At 35.9% G+C, this 12,154-nt stretch overlaps 1 long non-coding RNA gene across 1 annotated transcript in view; it reads left to right on the top strand.

Moving 5' to 3' along the window:
- The window catches only part of LOC102154980, a 385,976-nt gene that overhangs the window by 285,034 nt on the left and 88,788 nt on the right, over positions 1–12,154 (top strand). The window contains exon 8 of the long non-coding RNA XR_005382146.1: positions 11,558–11,695. This is a non-coding gene — a long non-coding RNA (uncharacterized LOC102154980). The remainder of the gene's footprint in view (positions 1–11,557; positions 11,696–12,154) is intronic.

Genomic DNA, 12,154 nt, shown 5'->3' on the forward strand with positions numbered 1-12,154 from the left:
TTGTTCATTTCCTAGAGTTAGGAGTCTCTCATGTTCTGTCTCCCTCTCTGATATTTCCCACTCATTTTTCTCTCTTTTCCCCTTTATTCCCTTTCACTATTTTTTTGTATTCCCCGTATGAGTGAAACCATATAATGATTGTCCTTCTCGAATTGACTTACTTCACTCAGCATAATACCCTCCAGCTCCATCCACGTCGAAGCAAATGGTGGGTATTTGTCGTTTCTAATGGCTGAGGAATATTCCATTGTATATACAGACCACATCTTCTCTATCCATTCATCTGTCGATGGACACCAAGGCTCCTTCCACAGTTTGCCTATTGCGAACATTGCTGCTATGTTTTTTATCATGATAGTCGATTCAACAAACACCCACATTATATGCATTTTAATGTAATAGCTGCCAGGTAAACCTGGAGCTCCACGTGGAATAGGTGTTAGAAGAATATAGGTCACACTGTACTGCGGTCTGGTGTTATGCTGATGGGTTTCATATTTGAGTCTTTCACTACTGTTATCTTTCCTCAATTATTTCCAGTAATTTCAGGGATCGTGGGATTGGGGCATAGAAAACTAAAAGAAAATGGACCTTAATTTAGACCAACAGCTGGTGGTTACACATGTAATTAATGGGGAAGACTGTTTACTGGTATTTATTTTAGAACCGATCCTGTCCCTGCCAAAGAAAATGGCAGTGCTGAAACTTCACATTTTCAAACAGCGAGTTCATTTGGCTGCCATGAACTTGCGGCTGTGACAAATTTATCTCAATTTTTCTCATTTCTTATACCGCATATGTAAGAGTCAGAATTTATACAGGGCATCGAGTTTTATTTTCATTTGATAATAGCCCTCTGGTTTTGATACAGATTAAATGAAATCCATGGCATATACTCTGGGATATAAAATTGTACATCTTAAAATATATTTAATTTGTGTTTTCCCACACTGTTGAGACATTTCAGTATCCTAATAGATACCACAAGTTAGTCTAATGAAGTCTGTGGGTGACTTCCATGCCATAGTCTATGGAACTCTGACATTTCATAATTAACCAAAGTCTGGGGATTCAGTTCTAAGTTGGTCTTTTGCCCAAGCATTCAATTCTTGAATATGATTAAGAAGCTGAATTTTATTTTTGAGTCCTTGGCTTCAGTTCCTTGAAGCCATGCTACTGAAATAATTTGGTCTCTGAGCATTTCCTTGTGGAGGGAATAATTTCCATGAAATAGTGTTTTTTTAGAGATTTTTCAGTTCAGTATTCTGTATAACATAATTCTCTCTACATGACATTCCTTTGCCTCTGCACGACTGGTTCTTTATCTTCCAGGTTTCGGCTTCAATATTATTTCATAAGAGACTTTTCCTGAATGATCTATGATCACAACATTTTCCACCTCAAATTATTTTAAGTCCTACCATATTTGTCATATATGATGTTTAACATTAACATATTTTTAAATGCCCCCAATACATGGAAACCATCAACTGCTCTTATTGTTTTTGCTCTGAGTAATTCAGCTAATTGTCTATTGACATTTTGAAGTTGTTTCCCTTTCCAGACTCTGTGGAATGTTAGGAAAGATTAATGAAAACCAAGAAAATTTGTTCCAATTTTCTTAGCTTAATATATAAGGTTAAAGGATCCAAACAGCTAGCATGTATTTATACTTAGTTATATATTATAGTTTATAAGAAGATTTTCAAAAGAACAAATCTCCAAAGCCCCTAAGAGTATTTTGTGAGCGCTGTCTTTTTCCCCCTTCTCTCACCAGAAACTTAATGCAACTGCCTACCTTCTCTGCTCCAGAACTCTGGGTCTCTACTCTTGATTTTCACACAGATCTCTCAAATCCAGCATGTTCAAAACTGAACCCATCATACCCTCTCCAATCCCCATGCCTACAGAATCCTCCTCTGCTAGGCCATATATTGATTATTGGTATCATCTTCCACCACTTCTGGGCCAAGATCTGAGAATGGTGTGGAATTCTCTCTCAATCTACCGCTCCATAAGTCATCAAACGTCTTTCTCTATATTTCTACAGACATAAGTACTTATCTATCTGTACTAGCTACCATGTATACCTATCTGTATGTAATATCTATCCTTTTATCACACATTTGTTTACCTATTTATCTGTTTTTCTCTTTAATAAAATTGGAATCAGGTCCTCCCTCTCCATCCCCTTACCCCACCATCACCCATCTTTGCCACTGCCTGAGTTCAGGTCATTTTTTGGTCTAAGTTATCAAAATCAACCTCTTGCCTTGCCATTTCCAGTTCATTCCATCATCACAGAGTGATTTCTTTTCCAAAATTCTATCCTTTCTGTCTGAACTCCCTCTATGGTTCTTGAATGCCTTCAGGATAAAAACTAGCCTCTTAAGATAATATTTACAATCCTTCATGATATTGCCCTTGCTACTTCTTAGTTATATTTTTTCTTTCTCTCCACTTTGAGCTTTACATACAAAAATGTAGAGCAGCCTCAGCAGTTCTAGCAGAGCAACACCTGAATGTACTCTTCTTTTCCATGTCTCCTGAATGCTTGCACATTCACTGCTTTCTCTCTAAAATGATCTCAGTGCTTTACTTATCCCAGTGCCCTTCAAAATTTAGCTAAGCTATAGTTTCACCTAAAATGAGTTTTCAAGCCTCTCATTTTAGGTAAGTGCTTCCTGTTTCCATGGTGTTGTGAATAGTCCTGTCAGTATTCATTACTCTGCTTTTTTTTTTTTTTTAATTTTTCTGCCTCTTCCTCAAGGGTATGGGCTTGTTTAAGACAAAGATTACGTTCTTTATCTAAAGCTCTGGTAGTTAGCACAGTGTCTGGCCCAAGATTTATGTTTAACACTAGATGAATGAAGAAATAGGCATGGAACCAAGAACAATAGATTCTATTCTGCAGCTAGAAAAGGCAATGTAAAAGTGGTTGGTACGTAAAATTTGGCCCTGGATTCTGCTTTCTATGTGTCAGGATATGTTCTAGGTGTTTTTCATGTATGAATACATTTGGTCAGTGCAATTATTCTGAGACATGAGTACTACTTGTATCCATTTCCATGTTAGGAAATTTAGACATAGAGAAGTTTATGTGCCTAAGATCATACATTTTCTTAGTCTGTGTTCCTCTGGAAACAGAGCCTGAAGCAAAGGGTTATGTGCTAAAATTTGATTAGACAGTAAAACCAAGGAAGCAAAAGTTAGGGAAAAGGACTGAGACTACAAAGGGGAGAGTCAAAATAAGGTAGCATGATCAGCACTTGGTGTCAACTGTTCTGGCTCTCTCAGGACCATCTCTGGAGAGCCTTTATCATGAATGCATTTCAGGACTGTCTATCTATTGAAGGAGGGGAAAGGGGAAGAATTATCCATGGGTTCATGTGTCCAGTGGGCTAAATGTTTTTGCCACATTTATTTCTGGACTGGGCAAGCACAGTTGTCAAAAGGATCCCCTGGCATTTTATGTCCTTTCCTCAACAAGGGTACACCAGAGGAGACACAGGGGTGTGCAAGCGAATGATTCAAGGTAGAGTTCATTTATTTCCCTCTGGAGCCATTTTGAAGCTTGTGCAAAGATTGGTGCAGCAGGATGATGGATGGAATGACCGGCAAAGGCCCTGGAGAAGGTATGGCAGAAAGAATCTGCGGAGGTGCCTATGAAAAGTTTGATGTGTCCCTCAAATAAATGGTGAAATTCTAACTCAGATGCTAGCGATCTGACTCTAGGTCTTATAGTCCATGCCACCCTTCCATCTGGGCAACAGAGGCCCTTGTCCAATGCTTTAGTGGGACATACCTCACAGAGATATACCAGAAACAAAATTATGAAAGAACACATGGATGCTTCTATTTCTGATACATCCACAAGTCAAAACATCTGCTTTGTTGACCATATACTGCTAAGGCCCCAGGAAAATACTTGTCCACACTTTTTTTCAGAGTCCTTCACCCAAAGCCATGCTTGAGGGTTGTTGGGCTGCTGACACAAAAGAGTATGAGGGGTAAGTAATCTGCTGAAGCACATAACCAAGAGAAAAAGATTTAAAAATTTGCCAAGTCTTTCAGAGAGCATGACCACAACAAGTTCTTATCTGGTAAAATATCATTTCTGAGTGTTCTAATTCATAATATGGAGGGGGTATTCATAAAGAAAGATTGTAATAATTTTATGTGGTGTGTAAGGTTATTCTCTACATGGCCATCTGGTTCCTACTGAATGTTAGAATTATAGATAGTTTTATTTCTAGAAACTAATTTAGTAGGATTCAATTAATTTTTTAATTAAATTTAAAAACTCAGCTGTATATAAAATCTGGACCTGAAATTATTATATTCATCCAGTATAATTTCTATTTGCCCATAATTTTAGTAGATAATATCAAATGTTTTAGAGAAAAATAACTTTGTAAAGTACATATGAAAGGCAATTAAAGTTAATTTAATTCTTAAATTTGCTTTAATGTATACTTCTTGATGAAGATAATTCAACTATTGTGAACTCTGAATATAATTAAGTGTTATTATTTTAGTTCTTTACATCATTAGATATCATTAGAATATAAATTATGCGAAAATCTTGGTAATATCACAATTCAAGATTTGCTGAAACAAAGGCATAAATAAATGTTTGGAATACATATAAAAAAACTTATGAATTATGTATTATTTTAAACTTATCCAGATACCCTCAATCAGCAGAATATTAAGCCATATGCATTAATAATTGAATTTAGCAATCTATGGTATTTGGCTGACTCAATCACTCAAAAACCATAGATTTAAATACATCTTCAAGTTTGTTATTATTAGTTGTTTGTGATAAAACATTGTACTTCACAGTTGGTCAACTATGAAATATAATTTTTCAGGGGACCTAGTGGCTTGGTTGATTAAGCATCTGCCTTCAGCTCAGGTCATGATCCCAGGGTCCTGGGCTCTCTGCTCTGCAGGGAGCCTACTTCTCCCTCTCCCACTCCCCCTGCTTGTGCTCTCTTTCCCCTTATCAAATAAATAAATTAAATCTTTTTTAAAAAAGAAATATAATTTTTCAAATATTTAGACATAATGTATGTATGTGCCCCCATTTCTACTCTTGCCCCAGACTTCACAGATATTACGGTTGGTTCTGCCCATATTTATAGTAAATGCCTGTATTCCGCTCTACCGTACCACATCCACTCCACCCCACTCCACCCATATAGTACCTACTCTATCTACTCCACTCCGATACTAAACTGCTTCCCTAGTATTTTAGAGATTGGTCCAACTGAGCAATTCTTTCTAGTTACACAGTTATGAAATTGACAAAACTAAGACATCGCTTTAGTGCAATTAAACTATTGACACTGTATTTAAATAGATAATATTTAACTATCTACATACAAATATGAAAATAATTACAGATGATAAGTACTAAATATTCCAACTTATAGTATGGTACAATGTGATACTTTCAGCTCTTGAGGAAAATCCTATTTGAATGTCAGTCACCTCCTCAGTCTCCCAACAGGATTTCATTTAAGTCATCTTAATTAATTCCTCCTGTAAGGAGGAACCCTGCTTTGTCCTCTTCCCTCACTGAATGAATAACTCAGGTAAATTGCCTTAGGTAAATTTCACTAGGCATTTGCTTACTATGTTATTTTTGTGTAAGACAAAATGTTTTCTGGACATGTAGAAATTTTATTAGGTAGTGTTAAAAATATTTCTAAAGGGTTGTAGTTTTACTGATTTTTATATATTCTCTTTTGAATTGATTTCCAATAAGGAGCTTCTGGGGGAGGCAGAGGTAATTAAAAGTTATATCACTTTTACCTCAAATGCTATCCCATCTCTATTTTTCCCTGATGAAGTCGTAGACCCTGGGCACACTTTTCAAAGAGACTCTGTTTATTTGATACCAAGTTGTTGTTTTTATGTTTTTCCCCCATAATTACAATTTTGGCATGTTATACTCAATAAAAATTAGAATATTATAAAATATTCCATTCTTGATCTTCCTATGAAAGCCAAAGGGGAAGATATGGCTGCTAAGCAATCATCTTGAGAGAATACTCTTATGATAATAAACTCATCTTTAGCCACGAAGTAATTTAAATATATTTTGGTTTTTCCTAACAGTTATATTTTCATCTCTGACTCCATCATAGAAATCTCCCATGACGTATATTTAGGTATTTTGTATTTCTGTATGGTAAAGATCTCTTTATTTTTTATCTTTTATATATACAAACTAAAATAAAACCTCCGTATGATTTTTTTAGTTCTGGCAAAGTTATTTTGCAAAGTTATTGCAAAATAATATTTGGTTATTCAAACTCTATTCACTTATAGGCTATCAATTTATTATATTCTAAGTTAAACTCAGAAATGTAAATACAGTCTTTAATATATTCTCTGAACCCTTCTATCAGAAGTTTAGTGTAATGTAGGTTCATTCAAATGAGATAGCAAAGCCACTAATAGGCTAAAGTATTTTTAAAAATAATCCAAATATTCACTCTCAAGTATCCATGCAAATGAGACTAAAGATTGGCCTAGTAATTAAATATTTATTTTAAAAATCTGCTCTACTTTTTATGATGCACAGATGTATTCTTAACGTTAAATCATGACACGAGAGGGAAATCAGGTATCCAAGCTTGGCAGATTTCTCAATGCCAAGCAAATCTATGTCTCCGAAGATGGTCTAATGAACTTGACCTAAGCCAGATGGAATCACCAGGACAGCTGGGAGGACAAGCATACTGGTGAGGGCAGAGAATCTCTCACCCTTCTGGCTGAATTGGTTCCATAACTCATACTTGAACTATAATTATTTGAAAGTTGAGTAAGAAGTCATGACATCCAGACATCATATTTCTTACAAAATCCTCTCTGGTGCCAGAGGCATATAGAAATTCCCTGCTTCCAGACAGATTGATGCTCATAATCATGACGATTTGTGACACTTACTTGACCTCCTCAAGCTACAAATAATCAGAATATTTGACCTAAAATAAAAACTTTTCAAAGTAAATTAATAAATTTCTTTGGAAAGCTTAAGAGTAATGAAATGTGTGTGTGTGCATGTGTGTGCATTGTTGCTACTGCTCTATACATCTCATTTATTTTTAGGTTGTAAGATAACCTCTAATACTAATAATATTTATTTACCTTAAATAGCTATTATTGCAATTATCTGAAGTAATCCCTTTATCTGTGAGGAAAACAACTGCAGACAAACAGATTATGGTTATATGTCTTAGAAGTGGATTGTTCTTTAAAAGAACACATTTTTTTGAGAGCTGGCAATCTCCTGCTAAGGTCAAATGAGTTTTAAAGTCAAGTGGTAAAATTAAATGGCTGTGAAATATTTGGAATGCAAGTTAATACCTAGAAACTTACAAATGAAAATATTTTAGAAGAAATCAGCTAAAATCAGGAATGTTTCATTGAACTCAGCTGTAAAAGAGCGGGCAATGCGAAGGGCAAAACACTGGAAGTAATATGTTGCTAAGGTGAAAGAGCAGTTTTATTTACAAGGAGTTTGGAGAATATGACACTTTACTCAACTAGATTATTTGTGTTGTCATTTCCAATGCATGATAAATGCAAAGTATTTTCTAATCCGGAGAATATGGAACATCTCAGAATTTCTAGCTACCCCATCATATACTGAGCTCTGGCTACACTGAAAATACCCACCAATATCTTCTTCTATACCTTTGCACAGAGTAAACCCTTGTACTACCATTTCCTCTTTTTCTTTCAGCCTACAAAATGTCTTCTCATCCAGCAACAGCAAATCTACCTTGACTTCTCCAGGCAAAGTGAATTCACTTTTCCATTAGTCAGATTATATGATATTATAATTATTTAATCATAGGTATTAAACTCATTTTTATCATACTTCATAATTATTTGAAACCCCAAACCTCAATATCAAACCACGTATTCCATGACTACAGAAAGCATTTGTGTTCTTTTTTATATCCTCAAAACTTCCATAATACATTTGTATGTAATATTCTTGAATCTCATTTGTTGAATCCTTGCTGTGGTGTGGGTCTCCAATCATTTTCTTTTTCTGTGTCCCCCATTCTCCCAGTATTCTCTCAACTTCCCTAGCTTTCCATCCACACCTTCACCCATGCCACCACTGGATGTGACTCTTATTTCATAAGCTCACATTAAGTTGTCCACTTGGAAGATTTTTTTTGAAACTCAGTTACAGGAGTGCCTGAGGTGGCTCAGTTGGTTAAGCACTTGCCTTCGGCTGAGGTTGTGATCCCAGGATCCTGGGATTCAGCCCTGTGTGTGTGGCTCCCTGCTCAGCGGGGAGTCTGCTTCCCCATCTCCCTCTGCTGTTCCCCTTGCTTGTGCTCTCTCTCTAATAAATAAATAAAATCATAAATAAATAAATAAATAAATAAATAAATAAATAAATAAATAACAAATAAAATCTCAGTTACAAAATTCTGTTATCTAGCTTACTTTCTAAGATTGCAGATAAGACAGTTTTTTAAAAGGCAATAAGCCTATCTTTTAAGAGTCTATAATCTAAACTACATTTTCACATAAATATTTTACACTATATTATTACAAGGAAAGAAAAGCAGGTGAATCCACTAGATTGCTGAACCTCCCCTCTCTTCCTCCAAAATATCCTGAATGGCATTAATCAATCAGTGCCTGAGACCCTCAGTGTACCCACAGAGAAGTAGGAATGCACATGTCAGTTTGCATATTAAATTTCTATAAAATGTGACTTCTTTCCTTTTTATCTTAATGTAAAATAAATATAAATAAAAGTTTTATTTTTATGTCAACACATTACAAGCTATTAGTTAAAAATGTTCTCTCTTAATATTTGCATTATGCTCCACAAAGGATATGATAGGGCTATGTTGAAAAACACCCTTAACTGTAGTATAAGAAAGTAGAATGGAGAGGCACCTGAGGAGCTCAGTCAGCTAAGCGTCTGCCTTTCACTCAGGTCATGATCCTGGGGTCCTGGGATTGAGCCCCATGTCAGACTCCCTGCTCAGCGGGAGTCTAGTTCTCGCTCTGTCTCTCCTGCTTGTGCAAACATATGTGCGTTCTCTCACTCACTCAAATAAATAAAGTCTTTTTTTAAAAAAAAAGTAGAATGGAAGAGAATTCAGAGCAAACACAATTTTCCCTAGTGTTTACTTTTTATTTTCTTGTGGCTATTTTTTAAAACAGCTTTATTTGAGATACCTTCTATACAATTCACCAATTTAATGGTTTTTAGTATATTTATAGAGTTGTTCAATCATCATTACAATCAATTTTAGAACATTATCATCATCTCACAGAGAAACTCTGTACCCATTAATAGCCACTCCCCATTTCCCAGCAACTTCTACCCTCCCCTGTCCCAGCCCTAGGCAACCAACAATCTACATTCTCTTTCTATTTGTCTTTTCTAGACATTCCACATAAATGGAATCTCAAAATATGTGCTCTTTAATGAGTTTCTTTTAGTTAACATGTTTTCAAGGTTCATCCATATGTAACATGTATCCACATTTCATTTCCTTTTAGCCTAATAATATTCCATTCTACAGATATACCATTTATGTAGCAGTTGATGGATATTTGGGTCCTTTACACATTTTAGCTATTATGAATAATGCTGCTATGAACATTCATGTACAAATGTTTGTATGAGCATATATTTTCATTACTCTTGGGTGTATATACCGAGGAGTGGACTTGCTAGGTCATATGGTAGCATATGCTAAACCTTTGGAGGAACTGTTAGACTGCATCATTTTACTTTTTTCTACATTTTTTCCCACCAGCAATGTATAAATGTTCCAATTTCTTCACATGCCCACCAACATTTGTTATAATTTTATTATAGTCATCTTGGTGGGTGTGAAGAGATATCTCACCTTGGTTTTGATTTGTATTTCCCTGATGGCTAATGGTGTTGAGCATCTCTTCACATGCTAATTGCTAATTAGAGTATCTTTGCAGAAATGCCTATTCAGATACTTTTCCCTTTGTAATTGGGATACCTGTGTTCTGATTATTAGGTTTTAAGAGTTCTTTATGTGTTATAGATACTAGTCCTTTATCAGATATATGAATTGCAAAATTACTGCTATTCTGTGGGTTTTCATCTCACTTCCTTGATAGTGTCATTTGAATATGAAGCACATAAATTTTTACTTTTGTTAATATCCAACTTATCAATATTTCTTCTTTTGTTGCTTGCCCTTTTGGTGTCATATTTAAGAAGCCACTGTCTAATCCAAGGTCACAAGATCTACACCTAGATTTTCTTCTAAGAATTTTACAGTTTTAGGTCCAATAATTAGGTCCTTAGTCCATTTTGAGTTAGTTTTTGTATCTGAGGTGAGTTCTACTTGTTTAAAAATATGTAATATAACTAAAAATATATACTTGGCCTTTGTCCTTGGTTCCTGGCACATATCTCCTAAGTCTTGAAATCCCCTGAGTGATAAGTGTTTGTATGCTTATAATATGACTGATAACTGTGGTCCCTTGGGTAACTTCAGAATCAGGACCGGTCTTCAAAAGGACCAAGGCATGATTAGAGAGTTGTAATTTTCAGCCCCATCTCACAAACCTGCCGGAAGCAGAGAGGGGCTAGAGACTGAATTCAATCACTAATGGTCAATAATTTATTCAATCATGCTTGTGTTATGAAACCTCCATAAAAACCTCGAAGCGATGGTGTTCAAAGAGCTCTTGAGTTGGTAATATATTGACATGTTTTGAAGGTCCTGTGCATGAGAGGACATAGAAGCTCCTTGCACCCACACACTCCCCCATACGCTACCTCATGCATCTCTTCTATTTCTTTTTCCTGAGTTGTATCCTTTATAATAAGCATAAGTAAGCTTAAGTAAATTGTTTTTTTGAGTTCTAGCAAATTATTGGACCTAAGGAGGAGGCTGTGGGAACCCTCAAATTTATAGCTGATTGGTGAGAAGTACAAGAGACCTCTGGAACCGTTGACTGGTGTCTGAAGTGGAGGTAGTCTTGTGAGACTAAGGTCTTAACTAGCAGTGATGGCACTAATTTCAGAAACTAAGTTTCAGAATTCAGTTGAATTGTTGGACACGCAGTTGATGTTAGAGAATCAAAGAATCACAGAACTGCAATGTTTTGTTTTTTGTTTTCTTTTTGAGAGAGAGAGAGAGAGCATATGCGCACACGCACATGCATGCACACGTTGGCACGCATGAGTTGGGGAGGGGCAAAGAGGGAGGGAAAGAGGGAATCCCAAGCAGGCTCCATGCCCAGTGAACCTCCCGGGCACCCTGCAATGTTGTTTTGACTGTTATTAGGCACTTGACGGGATGAGCACTGGGTGTTATGCTATATGTGGCAAATCGAATTCCAATAAAAAATATACAAAAAAAGAAACTTATTTTCCTCCTTCTCTCTCTCTCACTCTCCCTCTCTCTCTCTCTCTCTCATAAAAGCAAATTAAGTACTATAGTAAAAACAATAGTGCTTAACAAAATCCATTTGCTCTCCTTTACTTCCTAACCCCAATGCAATTAAGGGCCAATGGATCAGAGAGCAGCTCAGGCCATGAAAAGCCCATCTATTGTTTCTCAGTCTCTCTTCCCTGCTCTTCAGACTTCAGAAGATCTTTCCCAAGATGTCATACTGGCCATCAGCCCAGTCCCTAAGTGATTATGTGAGTAGAGGCCTTTGCTGACCTATGTTAGATATATAGTATGAATAATAAATACACCTTTATTGTGTTAAACCACAGTTTTTATTTAGTTTAATCTGTTTCGGCTGTCACAGAATATTGTAGCCTATCCTAACATAGGTCCGTCTACTAATAATTTTCCATTAGCTTTAAACTCTCAAGAGGTAGAACAGCTTTCATGGGGTAGTTTGGTAAAACTGCTTGCCTCTGCTTATTTAACAGAATGACCTTAAGAGTATGATAATTTTTAAGTTACAAAATATCTTACATAAGTAAGATAAATTTTCTTCCTGGTATTCCTGAGTTAAGCAGAGTTGTCTTAATATCCAGACTTTACTGATAAGGGAACGGGTTTAAAATGGTTAAGGAAATTAACCACTTAACATTGCATACCTACCCAGCAGCACATTTGTCCTACAAATTTTGATCTATTTCCTCCTG

Source organism: Canis lupus, chromosome 31 (assembly GCF_011100685.1).
Source record: "Canis lupus familiaris isolate Mischka breed German Shepherd chromosome 31, alternate assembly UU_Cfam_GSD_1.0, whole genome shotgun sequence".
In the NCBI taxonomy this organism is placed as follows: domain Eukaryota; kingdom Metazoa; phylum Chordata; class Mammalia; order Carnivora; family Canidae; genus Canis; species Canis lupus.